At 30.9% G+C, this 13573-nt stretch overlaps 1 protein-coding gene across 3 annotated transcripts in view; it reads right to left on the bottom strand.

Annotated features, from left to right (window-relative positions):
• LOC143255894 (bifunctional heparan sulfate N-deacetylase/N-sulfotransferase-like) overlaps positions 1-11404 on the bottom strand; it is a 79952-nt gene extending 68548 nt beyond the window's left edge. For 2 of the 3 annotated variants that reach the window (XM_076512276.1, XM_076512275.1), the window contains exon 1: positions 10844-11404. The gene's annotated coding sequence lies outside the window, so the exon portion shown is untranslated. The remainder of the gene's footprint in view (positions 1-10843) is intronic. The other variant, XM_076512278.1, reaches the window with a different exon arrangement.
• Between the last annotated feature and the right edge of the window lie 2169 nt (positions 11405-13573).

The following is a 13573-nucleotide window of genomic DNA, read 5'->3' as shown; positions in this document are numbered from 1 at the left end:
ATTATTGGTTAAATATTATGAAATGTGTTGCAGAGATGTTGTCCCACACATATATTACAGGTAATAATTCATTTTCAGAATTATTTACACTATGCAATAATCATTTTACTGTTCTCTACTCATGATGTGCAGTTATATCAATTAACTTATAATTAAGTCACTGCCAGTTAAACATACATCAATCTAAACAACTAAACAGATGCATCATTACTTATGCTTCTCATTTCAGTGTTTCAAATATTCTATCACTAAACACTATGGACATGCTGATAACTTTTTAAGAAGCTTAGTTTTACATCTATAAACTGTATAGAAAGAAACCTTTGAAATATATCAGTTATATGGAGATTATGAGAGGAAAAAAAAATCTGTGTACAAATATAATTATTATCCTTTAGTTCTGTTTCACTTAAAATAAATTCATTGTTTGTTTACTTTTGTTGCAAATGGAATGCTAAGTTAGCTCACTATAAACTTACCATTCATAGAAAAAAGTCTTAAAATCCATCACAATTGATAAACTTCACACAGATATCTTAGGAAAGACAGGAAACAGGGAAATGAACTACTTTTGTAAAGATTAATAGTTCTATAAGGATAAATTAAGTAACAAACACAAATTTACAAAATATAAAAATGATGAATACCCCAACAAGTTTTGACATACACCGTTTCCAAGGCATAATGTAACTTAAAAATGACATGAACACAAATTAAGTAACAAACACAACTTTACAAAATATAAAAATGTTTACACATTTTGTAAAGTTGTGTTTGTTACTTAATTTGTGCTTATAGAACTATTAATCTTTATAACATTTGTGAAGAGCACAAAGTACTACCTAACCTGATCAGATGATATACAGTTCAATTGCCATAGTATTTTAGAAATATTAATAATACAAAATTTTTTATAACTCTGTCTTTTTGCTACATCTAGTAAAAAAAACAACCACACACACACACACAAGCCAAAAATATTACTTTACTGAAACCTTGCAACTGTTTTTAAACTTTGAGGCATCTGTAATGAACTTGCAACAACCTTCTGTAATTAGCCAAATCTCATTCAAGTAATGGATGAAAAGCATTCATGTGTTTCTTTTGAAGTCTAACCATAGTTGGAAAGACTGGAGATCTTTAAATTACGATTCTTTTGTACATGACAACCGAGACAAGACTATGCAGGAAAACAAGAAATGCATTGGCTTAATAACCAATCATTTTTGAATCACATCTGATCATTATATGATCAAAACAATGAGCTAAGACAAATGACTGACATTATCTTTAGTAATAACACTTTTGCTATGTTATAGCTTTTCATTATCACATTTTTCAATTATTTTTCAACTGTTTTGTGTAGTGTATGTTTACATTCTGTTTGGTGGTTTTTAGGTAATGAAAGTGATTTAGCTGTGTACACTGTTAGGGGTGATAAAGGAAGAATATTGAATTACAATGAAATGAGGGAAAATAATATTTTGAAACAAATTTAAGAGCATAAATATGAGATAAATATAAAATTTTTAACAAAGCTTATGGAGGCTTCAAAATTACTTTTAATGTCTTTAGACAGGTGGGAAAAATATTAATTTTTGAAAGATTTTGAAATTACAGTTACCTATACACAAGTTATTAGTTTGATGTTTTTACACAGTATAAATCTATTATTAGCAATCATTTAAGAGTAGCATCAATAGCAAGTCACCTCAAATAAGCATATTTTGTGCACACTACTACTATATAGCATGGATAAATGCATGACTTCTACAAATAGCTTATACTGCATTCACTAGATGGCATCAAAATTTAATCAATCAATTGGGTGAACAGCTGAGATTGTTCCTGATCATTTCTATAATCAAACCTAGGCTTCAAGGAATAGTATAGCAGACCACAAACTTACTTTGTGCTGTTGTGCCTCCAGTTATAAAATAAATGCAGTCAGTACTGTAGTTTATGAGTTCAATGATGTAAATCAAAGCAGGGTTACAAAGCATTTCCTACCAATTAAGTAACCACAAACTGGAGACTTTTACTATAAGTACAGCATAAAAAAAGGAAATGTATGTCATAAATGCCATAAGAAGTAACCTCATGAGCAATTAAAGTAATGTCCTAACACAATTAAGGTATTTTTAATGTTAACAGGACAAAACTTGTAGCATCAGAGCCAAAGAGTGCAAAATATTTTTTTTTTTACATATATATGTCTGATGAAAAAAAAAAAATTTTCAAGATTGTAACTTGTCAGGGTTTCAAACTGCCACACTAGTAAGACTGCATTATTAATTTTATGTCATACCAACTTAATTAATGAAGATTTATGGGCTTTATGACAACACAGCATAAAAATGACATGCTTGGAAGTTGCTAGCAAGAGCAATATGTGTAGTAATGTCATTAGTAAAAGTAACTAAAAGCCTACACTGATTAGCTTCCTTCCAGTATGTATGCTGTGTATCAACTATCAATCCCTGTAGTAACACAAAATTCAAAGGAAATAATTTTTATGCAGAGATGAAAGTGACAAAAGCATGCAAACTCGGAATAGTGTAATATAGTAATCTAGGAATAAATTAGTTGTAATTTTTGTAATTGTTACACTAGCACCAGTTGTGTATCAGCATAAATACAGATAAACATGGCTGAAAAAAAAAATCTAAGTCATGGAAGGGAATGGCATTAGAAAGTTCTTTGGGTGATGGAACAAACAATATCACCAAGAATGCATGGTGGTTATTTGTAGAAAAATATCCTGGCCATCCCATAACAGTCTACAGTTTTATCCTTCTTTTTAAAGATGAGGACAAATAAAAAACAAGCAAACAAAAACTATGATGTTGACAGAAAAGAAGCACTATATGAATTGGTTTTGTATCAGTTTACTAAAGTTGTTAAAAGTGTGTGTTTTATGTCTTACTAGCAAGTGTTTTTACCAACTGAGCTAGCAATTTACATGAGACAATTTTTAACAACTCCCACTACTACATTTTGGTACAAAAAAAGAAATCTAGAGGTCAAACTGTTAGTGTGAGAGTGATGACTCAGAACCAGAGAATGTCTATACTGTTATTATGGTAAGACTTCTGTCATCTTCTTGTAACTGTGTTGACCCTCAGTACATATAGGTTTATTTCTTATAAATTGCACCAGAATTACTTATAAGAGGAATGTAATGTTAATTTATATAACACACAACCTAACAATTTTGATCAGAGAATTTCAGATCAAAGTGTAAATGTATGAACATGCACTATCCATTTTGACTGGTCATCTTCCAAGAATGGACAAACATCCAGAAAGTAGATGAAATAGAAGAAAACCATACAAAAATTAAAATTATATATCCTTCCACATAAACAGCTTATTAGATGATAAAGAAAGTAATTTAATTATTTTCAAAATTAATGGTAATTGTGCTTATGACTAATTAAAAACTTCAGAGTATATTCATGTCTTTAATCAGTGTATTTAGCATAAGTGTGCTTTAATTTAGTTTGGTTATACTAAAAAACTGAAGTAAAAGAATAAAAATTTATTTTGTGAAATAATTTAATTATACTGTAGTAAAACAGTATCTTACTGTTATAAGCAAATGCTTTGTTACTTTTATAAAGTGCTACATACTCTAGCTATTCATATCAATAAAAAGTTATAACTATCAACATTTTACTATAAATGGGCAATGGCATTTGTGTATCTACCTGTGTGACATAAATAGCAAACACCATAATGCCATCTGATGTGCTGAAATACAAGATTTCAATGTCAAAAGTAATGATTGACACTTAGGAAATATGGCGCCATCTAATGAATGGTATCACAAACAAAAATCTCCAAAAATATTTCACACTTTGGGTATTTGACATTCAGACAATCAGAGAAATAAATATGGTATGTGAAACCATTTCAATATAACACAAAAAAACAACAACTGAAAATTCTCTTCTCACAATAACACAAGTTTCACTAGGACAGCATGTGATGGTCTGATTATATTTTTATTGATGTAATTCTTAAATGTAGTACTGAAAATTATTTTTTAATAAAAGATAGCACTTTTAATGAATACAAATATTACAGTTGAAATCAGTAAAATTTATGAAAATTCTGATGCATTTTGATGCCATGAGAGTTGCATATGACAAAAAAGCACAATCCCAACACTTTTCCTGTGTAATACTTTCCAGAAAATGTTCACTTATTTCACAAGGTATGAATACTACGATTACTAAAAAATGGAACAAACAGACATTTCTGCTAGTTTAAATAATAAAAAATGAAATAATTTTGAATAAATAACTGATTACCAATAGTTATTTTCCCCACAGGAATACTAGAAATTATGAATTCTACCTGTAGTGAGTAATATCAATCATACTACAGTTCTTGCAGTGGATACTTTTGTAAGCTTCAATAAGATCACCTCCTAGCTTTCTACTCTCAAAGGAAAATAAGTGACCGAAACATATAAGATAACACTTCCACCCACAGAAATAAACTAATAACATTACACTGAACCCTTTTCAATGAGTTGATACCTTTTTAGATAAGGAAATGCAATTAGCCCTTATGTAGCTTTGCACATAATTCAAAAACTAACATTACTGTACAGTTTACCAAGTCATCCCAAATAGGGGTTTTATACAATTACCTTTTTTGACTTGTAACCAGTATGTCTGTCAATACAGTCTAAAATTCTAATAGCTTTACCATGCTATTTAGTCGGTTCTCATCTATATTAAATATGTTACAAACTATGGTAACCCAACTCTATTCTCATCCATGTGCTGCAATTAAACATCATTTATTAAATAGTTGCTCATCTTACCTATTGGCCCAAGTAATTTTGTAATATCTCAGCATCCTTGGTACAATTAGAAATACCCAACAGTTTAATGTCATTAGTAAATGTTACTAACTTAATAATTATGAATCTAACAATACCATTAATCTACACAAGAAAAAGCAAATACCTAGGACAATGACTCCTGAGGGGGTTACAGTCTAATGATGGCTGCATCAAGGCTCAGTGCAGTTAGATGGAACATGCACAAAATTGTTTTGGACAGCAGCAGTGTTAACAGCTATCAGTTTAGTGGATATGTTAGTAGCATTTCTGAAATTATTTCCTTTGCTACTCCTTCTGTGCTGCACCTTATCAAACTTTTAGAAAATTTAAAACACCATGTCCACATCTTTTCCATCATCCAGATAACAAGTAACTTCCCCGAAAAAAAATTAACTAGTTATTAATGCAAGATTCCTTCTGATGAATCCATATTGGATTTTTATTACAGGTATCATATTTTAAATCATACATTTTATAAAGTTTCTTTTCTAATGTTCTGAAATTTCTCCCACTACAAAAGTAAAAGCAACTGACTTATTTTCTAGAGCAACTTTTATCCTCTTTAAAGGTAAGAATAACAATAGCAACTCACTGTCTAGTGACTTACTTAAAATGAGAAACAGATGCTTCCATACTTAATGTTTGACCTGTTTTAAATTCTAGGAAAAATCTTCTCTGGTGAATGGCCAGCTTATCTAAACATAATCTCTCAATCTTTCTACTTACCACCAAGGTCAATTTCAAATCTTCCCACATAGCTTTCCAGGTTCAGGAATACTGAAATCTTCTCTTACAAAAACAGATGAGAATACTTAAAAACTTTGCTATCTTATCATATTCAAATAAAACCTTACCCTCACAATATCCTTTAAGGGCCCAGTTACTATCTTTATTTCTGCTTGCTTTTAACAAAATAAAAAAAATGTCCTTTTAAAATGTTAACAAGTCTGTCCTACATCACCTTTTAACTCGTTAGTCCAATTCACTGATGATAAATATGACCTGAAAAATGGTTTTCTGAAAATAAGTAACTAAATTTTTGTTTTGTTTTTTATCTCAACATATAACATAACTTCAAACCTAGTTATGAAACTGCCATCCTTCATCAAATGTCCTCCTACACACTTCAACTCTTGCAACAATCCTAGTTTGTTTTTACTTAAGACTCATAAGTAAACCAAAATATAGCAGTATACACACAAACTTTTTTGTACATTGAAATAGATTTTAATACACAAACATTACAAAAACAATTACGTGATGACATCTCACTTCCAACAAGAACATCCATCAGCATCCTAAACATCACAATCTAGCTAGAAATCTCTCCTGATGAAAATTACTTCCATTGGAATTGCTAATTTTGCAACGTATTAGATGTCACTCCAATGGGTTTATATTTATCACCTATAACAGCAGATATATTCATGCAGCATTTTAAACACACTGTTTCAACACCAATCTTCTTCAACCTCATAAATTTTGTGAAAGATATGATGACAATACTTTTTTTAGTTGAATTGATCCATGGAGAAAATGAACTCAAAACTTTTGATGCTCATTTGAATAGCTGCTTTGACAGCATACAATTTTCCAAAGAACTTTAAATTGGTTATACTCTTCCATTCCTTAATGTTGCAATTTACAAGAGCATGAGTTTAGAAAAGTTAACCACTACCATTTATTGGCAGAAGACAAACAAGTAAGTACCTAAATTGTCATTAATATCATATAATAACTTTTGAAACTGGGATTATCAAAAAACTAAAACCTAAAACTACAAGTATATGCTCCTCATTTTATCTGGAGTAAGGACTTTCAAAAAAGAACGTCCATTACAGGCAAGGTTTAAAGAATGTCAAAGATACATTAAGTGTTCTATACACACATCACCTACAAGTTTTCACATTCAAGAAAACACTCAAGTAACAGATCTAGAAAATGTAAACAAAGTAGACAGAAGAAAATACCAATTGGATGAAAATCAAAGAAGCTATTAACATTCAAGCACAAAACAGTGGACCATCAGCAGGTATTAATCAAAATAACGACGAACAGTTACTCAATACCATATGAATTTTACTTAACAAAGACATAAAACATATTGGTTGAAGTGGTTTAGAAGTTAAACTTTTAATTTCTACAATGTATTATTTGAAATATAAAAAATTCAATTTTTTAAATTTCTCTATATAACAAATAATTATATTTTTCTTATTGTTTAATATATATTTATATTTATTATATATTTATTATATATTTATATTTCTTATATTTATATTTTATATTTCTTTATATTTATATTTTATATTTATTATATCGAAACAATCAATTTATCTTGTGTTTATACTAATTCTATATGTGTAATAACTTTAACACCAATTGTCAGTTATTGATATAATTGTGGCTTAGATACCTATTTTAAAGCAGTGTTCCACAGTTAATGAAATCATATCACTCAATAAGTTGTTACCCAATGAAATTTCCTGGTAAGATGGCTGAAAGCTCATAAATAAAAAGTATTTTAACACAGAGAAAACCTTGTGTATAATTCTACAAACTAGCAGTAAGTAAAAATTTCTATAAATAAATTTAAATACTTTATTAACTCTTTTGGCCATAACTAAATACATAGTGAAAGCTTGAAACTTTAATAACAATAATCATGTATCTAAATTACCCTCATTTAGTGTGATACCAGTACTAATAATACTCTCACAAAAGTTGGTAAACATTTTTAATTTTCCATACTTTAATTGCAGTATTTTACAATTCTAAACAATAAAACTTATTTTCTCTAAGCATGTACAGGTCATTCTGAATAATAAATACACTAAGCAATATCAGCTCTTTCAAATACTTTAAAATTATTAAATAACAGTTTGTTTTAAATTAGCACAGCCCAAGAATCTATCAAGAATTTTTAGAAAAAAACAACTACAAAGATCTCCAAAAAACAAACAAATAAAAAACTCAGGGAATCAAAATCTTCACACTCCTTCAGCTGGAAACACTCAATTATCACTAATATGTTTTATAATAATAGTGATTCCAATATTCTATCTAATTTTAATAAGAATCCAACTAATTAATCCTTCTGCATCACCTTGTTACAGGTTTGCTGAAAAGTTATGTATAGTGTCAACTGAAATATAGCCATTTGAATGTAAGATCAGATTCCTTATTAAACTAATTAATTAAAATACATACCTCTTAAATTTTAGAGAGAAAATTAAGAAAAAATCATAAAATTTAAGGACACAAGCTTGAGGATTAAAATTAAAATAGAAAATCTAAACCAAGGAAACAATAAGTTTCTACAACTAGAGGTGAAATAATAAAAGAAAGAAAGAAATATCAATGATATGAAAAAATCAAATCACACAACTAGTTTTGTTGTTTATAATGTCTATCACCACATTCGAAATTTATTAGTTTACACTCAGATATTCAACATAAGGAAGTCAAGATAATGAGTAAGCTTTATATTTAGAATACTTCACTAAAACTTTTTTTATGCAGGCTGCCATAGCTCAAACAGGATTTTTAACATCACTTAATCTATAAATAAAGTAAATAATAATAAATAAATAACAAATTAGCCCTGCTAGGTTCTGTTACGGATATACGGATAGCTGCCTTCTGTTACTTTTCCTGTTAAGTATTAACATATTGCATTTTGGCAAATGTGGATATCCTATATTTACAGTTCTTTATATGTCCCTATCTAAAGAACAAATCAACAACACACACTATACAGGGTTAAAACTTAACATTATGATGTCATACTTTAATTTGTACTACTGGATTATGCCTTTGAAGAGAGAACATTTATCATAAGATTAATAGTAAGTGGTTATGTGATATATATATGATAGCGATAACAAGTGGTATGTATCGATGTTTGTTTGTCAACTCTTTCTCACATCTGAAATAACAAATAATACATCATTGTTTTCTTAAAAAGTGGGAAAGAAAATATTATTTTGGATTGCATCTACAGGAATACTGAAACAGGTTGGGCATTTGACAACTCAAGAAATAAAACAAATAGGTCACTTGACCAGTTGAATATCCATTTAATTCCTTATTTTTTAATTTCAACTGCTTACATTAAATTTCACTTAATATAAATTACACAAAAACAGAAAAACAAAATCCTATGGTTTCTAGCCAATCTTCAAACAACAATAATGCAAGTGCTGTACATAACACTTTCATTTTAGTGTCACACATCACACATTTTCTTTAATACCATGCCATCATTATGAAGTTCTAATGCGAGTTTATAGCTGTTGCATACATAACATTAAATATTATTATAATGCAGCATAGTATAACATCACTCATCTATAAAGATTTCAGAAGAGCAGGGAGTCATTAAAACTCATGCATTAGTACACACACACACACACACACATATATTGAAGCCCTTTAGTAAAGAGTGCAATTCCCAGACTTGCCAAAAAGAAGAGGACTCTGGGGTCTAAAACTTAATCAACCACAGCTATTTACAATTTACAACATTTAATTCTGGTTTAAGATAATTTTACCTTATGACGTGTAGAAAGGGTCATTCAAATTATTTTCTTGAGAAAAAGGAGTCAGAGAATCTGATTCAATTGAAGTATTCAAAATTATGAAAAAAAGATATGGGATTAATGCATTGTGTTTTTAATGTCAGATGGTAAGTTACAGACTAGAAGTCGTAGATTCAAGATCTGGTAAGATAGAAATTGTCTGCAAATTAGATAACTTTATTTTTTTAATAGGGATTGGACTGCTTGCATACATGGCAGACAAAACATTGGGAAGAGTTAAGGAAAAGATCTGACAAACATTTTAAAAAATCAGGGCCTAATATAAGGAGATGGTATTTGATGAAGTTGATGGATTTCTACAGTGAACCCCTTGTTGTCTCTCAAAGTGTTAACTTTTTAATGTAAAGTTTAAACTTGGGGTAAGCATTTGGGATATCTCACTTAGTAATAAAAAAAAGTTACTTACAAGAAAAGATAAAGTTAATAGTATAAAGTTTAAGTGTAAATTCTATTCTCCATGCCTGACAATAATTATAACACAGGTGATAACACTGCTTTTTTCTGATTTAAACAAATTACACTGAAGGACTTAACACAAGTCAGCCAACAGTATTATATATTTGAAATATAGACAGTGCTTCTTCAACTTGCTAAGATCTAAATGTCTATATTCTAACTAGCCTTCTGATACTGATACTGATACTGTTATTATTTATATGTTTTTGCTAAAGAGAAAACAGGTTCAGGAAGTCATGAGTGAGGGTTTTAGACTGCTAGAAGTTTTGGATTCCTTAAACTATGATAATGATTTAAAAACAAAAGTCAATAAAAGAGAATAAAAGTTTAAGATATAAAGGTTCAGGCATTATGACTTCAGTCAAATTAAAAAAACAACAACTTGGGCACTGTGGCTTTAGTTACATTTTAAATTAAAACAATTTTATTTTTACATCATCAGGTGGCTTTGCATGTATTTACTAATCTAGGTTTCAGTGTGTACAACTAATAGCTGGAAAACTAACTTTTCAATGGATGACTATTATAGTTTAGGATTTTTAAAGCAGAGATGGATAGAGTAAAAGTTATAGTAGTAACTTGAAAGCAGTTTGGAATAGGATGGTGCTTAGCTACCAGCAGTAACTATTACTAATTGTGATTATTACTTAGTGCTACTTACTACTAGGAGTAATACTAATAGTGCTACTACTATAAATACTATTCAGTAGTATTACTAATACTAGTTGTAGTATTATTTAATTAAAAAACATTAAAATTTAATTAACCATAACTATCTCTCGATTGTTAGTGTTATATCTTGAAATAATTTGAAAATTCTTGAATTTCAGTCTTTCATTGGGGAAAATACACGTTAATATAACTTGCTGAAATTAGGACAAAAATATTTACATTTTAGAAAAACATACAATTCTTGTTATAAACTTACCACACATCATCGCCATTGTTCTACACCACAGTACAGGGTTCAATCTGGCTGTCAGTAACACTCACTAACAGGCCTAGAATCGTAGTGCTGATACCATTATAAATATGGTCTAGTTTATTAACACTTAGTTTTATTTACTTTATATTTAAATTGTAATTAATTTGCTCTTTAGGTAGGTACCCAAAGAAACACTATAAAATGAAGGAGGGAAATTCTGCGAAACGAAATATTGAAATAAAGAATTGTTGAGTCCTAAATTCTATCAATGTCAAGTTTTGCCGTAATTTTTACCTCGTCTCTTCCTCACTTGGGTACATCCAGTGATGCATCATGTAGCATGATTTTTCAAGTTTTAGCTTTAGTACATTTACAAGTACTAAATTATTTTATCAGTCAGTGAAGTGATCTCAGATGATATATCCAAGATGGTTAAAAAGTCTCAAGTATTATGAATTATTGTTTGTCGATAAATGCAAACCTGTATACGATGGACTGTCTGAGCTTTTCGCACAAATATCGAAACCGACTTTTAACGAAGTAAGCACGCAAACTTTTTCGTGAGCTACTAGGGGCTTCAAATACAATACAAGACAGATCGACAGTATTTTAAGCACATATTTTTATATTGTAATATATGATATGTTAAAAACAAATACACATTTGACATGGTAATATTCATATTTTTTACTACTATCATGAGTATCTTTCAAGTTTTATTAATTATATTTATTCAACACTAAAATAAAACATATACATTTAATTAGACTAAAATGTAAACGGCCTTTACATGCAGAAATCAACCTGTTAGTATAACAGCTTTAAACTACACCTTCAAACACTTAGCGCATAATAAAACGATGAATCGTCTGTTTTCACCACTGTTCTCTTCCTCGCTGGGATAGCGGTAAGTCTTTGGATTTACAACGCTAGAAAAAGAGGTTCAATTTTCCTTGGTGGACACAGGAGGTAACCCGATATGGCTTTGCTATAAAAAGACACAAATACAGACCATTGTTTCATCCTGAACCTTCAATTAAATAATTATGTTATGACCATTTTATATTAAATAACCTGGCCGACAACTTACAGCGAAAGTAAGACCATCAAATACCCTTTGCAAACCCACTTTCAAAAAGTAGCTATTGCCAGTCACTGTGGGAACTACTTTGTCTCTCGCTCTTAATATTATATCTGCAAATTGAACTATTTAGACAATCTATTACAATTACACCTTAAACTCCCATTTGACGTAAGTATATAAATTACCTAGTTTAACCTGTCTACCTTGCAAGTTACATTTTCACATATCTGCTAATGGATTCAGTTTATGTATAAATAATTTCTTTGATTTGCAGTGACAGTCCTCCCCCCACTCAGTAATCAGGTCCAGAAACTCTTTTTAACTCGTGTTTTCGAATAGTCTTTCTTCGTAACGGATCCGAGGGTCGCTGGTTCGCGCCCGCATCGCGCTAAACATGCTTGCCCTCCCAGCTGTGGGGGCGTATAATGTGACGGTCAATCCCACTATTCGTTGGTAAAAGAGTAGCCCAATAGCTGGCGGTGGGTGGTGATGACTAGCTGCCTTCCCTCTAGTCTTACACTACTAAATTAGAAACGGCTAGCACAGATAGCCATCGAGTAGCTTTGTGCGAAATTCCAAAAAACAAACAAAAAAACAAATTCTTCGTAACGGATAAATCAACCTTTTTAATGTACTTTAGTTAATACTCGGCTTTTAAAATATCAGCTGTAATTCCAGGAATATTTATTTACCTGTTTAAGACTTCTTTGTCCTATTTCTCTAAACTCGTATCATCAAATATCTTCTGTTGATCAGCCTTAGTATTTGTACAACTGTAAATTAATAAATTTAGTGTGAACCCAACTCTTCAGAAAAACCGTTTGTTCAGTTTCCCATTTAACTTGTACGAGGGCTGTTCAAAAAATACGCGGACTGACGTCATAAAACAAAATGTACTTTATTTAGAAGTTACAGGTCTGGGACCCCTTCAAAGTACTCTCCTCCCCAACGCACACACTTATCTCAACGTTGTTTCCACTTGTTGAAACAGTCCTGGTACGCTTTTTTTGTAATGTCCTCCAGCTCCTTCGTCGCATTTGCCTTAATCTCGGGAATCGTCTCAAATCTTCTTCCTTTCAAGGGTCGTTTGAGTTTGGAGAACAAGAAAAAATCGCAAGGAGCAAGGTCAGGTGAGTAGGGGGGTGGGGAAGAACAGTGATCGAGTGTTTGGCCAAAAACTCACGAGTTCTGAGGCACAAATTTCGCAGCAACGCGCTGCATCTTCAATTTTTCGGTCAAAATCTCGTAACAAGGTTCAACTGATATCCCACACTCTTCAGCAAGCTCCCTGACAGTCAGACGTCGATTTGCCCGCACCAGGGTGTTGATTTTGTCGACGTGTGGGTCGTCAGTTGACGTGGAATGACGTCCAGGACGCTCATCATCTTCAATGAACTGTCGACCATCCTTAAAACGTTCATGTCACTTGAAACATGCCGTACGCTTCATAGCAACATCACCGTAAGCCGTGTTAAGCATAGCAAAAGTTTCAGTCGCAGATTTAACAAGTTTAACACAAAATTTCACAGCAAGTCGTTGCTCCTTCAGGTCATTCATTCTGAAATCCGCCAAACGAAAAAATCGCACTTCACTTAAAACCGCGTAGCTAATACACAAGTGAAGATATCTGCAATCGGGAAATGGCGTCG

Source organism: Tachypleus tridentatus, chromosome 7 (assembly GCF_004210375.1).
Source record: "Tachypleus tridentatus isolate NWPU-2018 chromosome 7, ASM421037v1, whole genome shotgun sequence".
NCBI lineage: Eukaryota > Metazoa > Arthropoda > Merostomata > Xiphosura > Limulidae > Tachypleus > Tachypleus tridentatus.
Note: the sequence above shows the minus strand (reverse complement) of the source record. Positions and strands in the feature narration are given on the sequence as shown.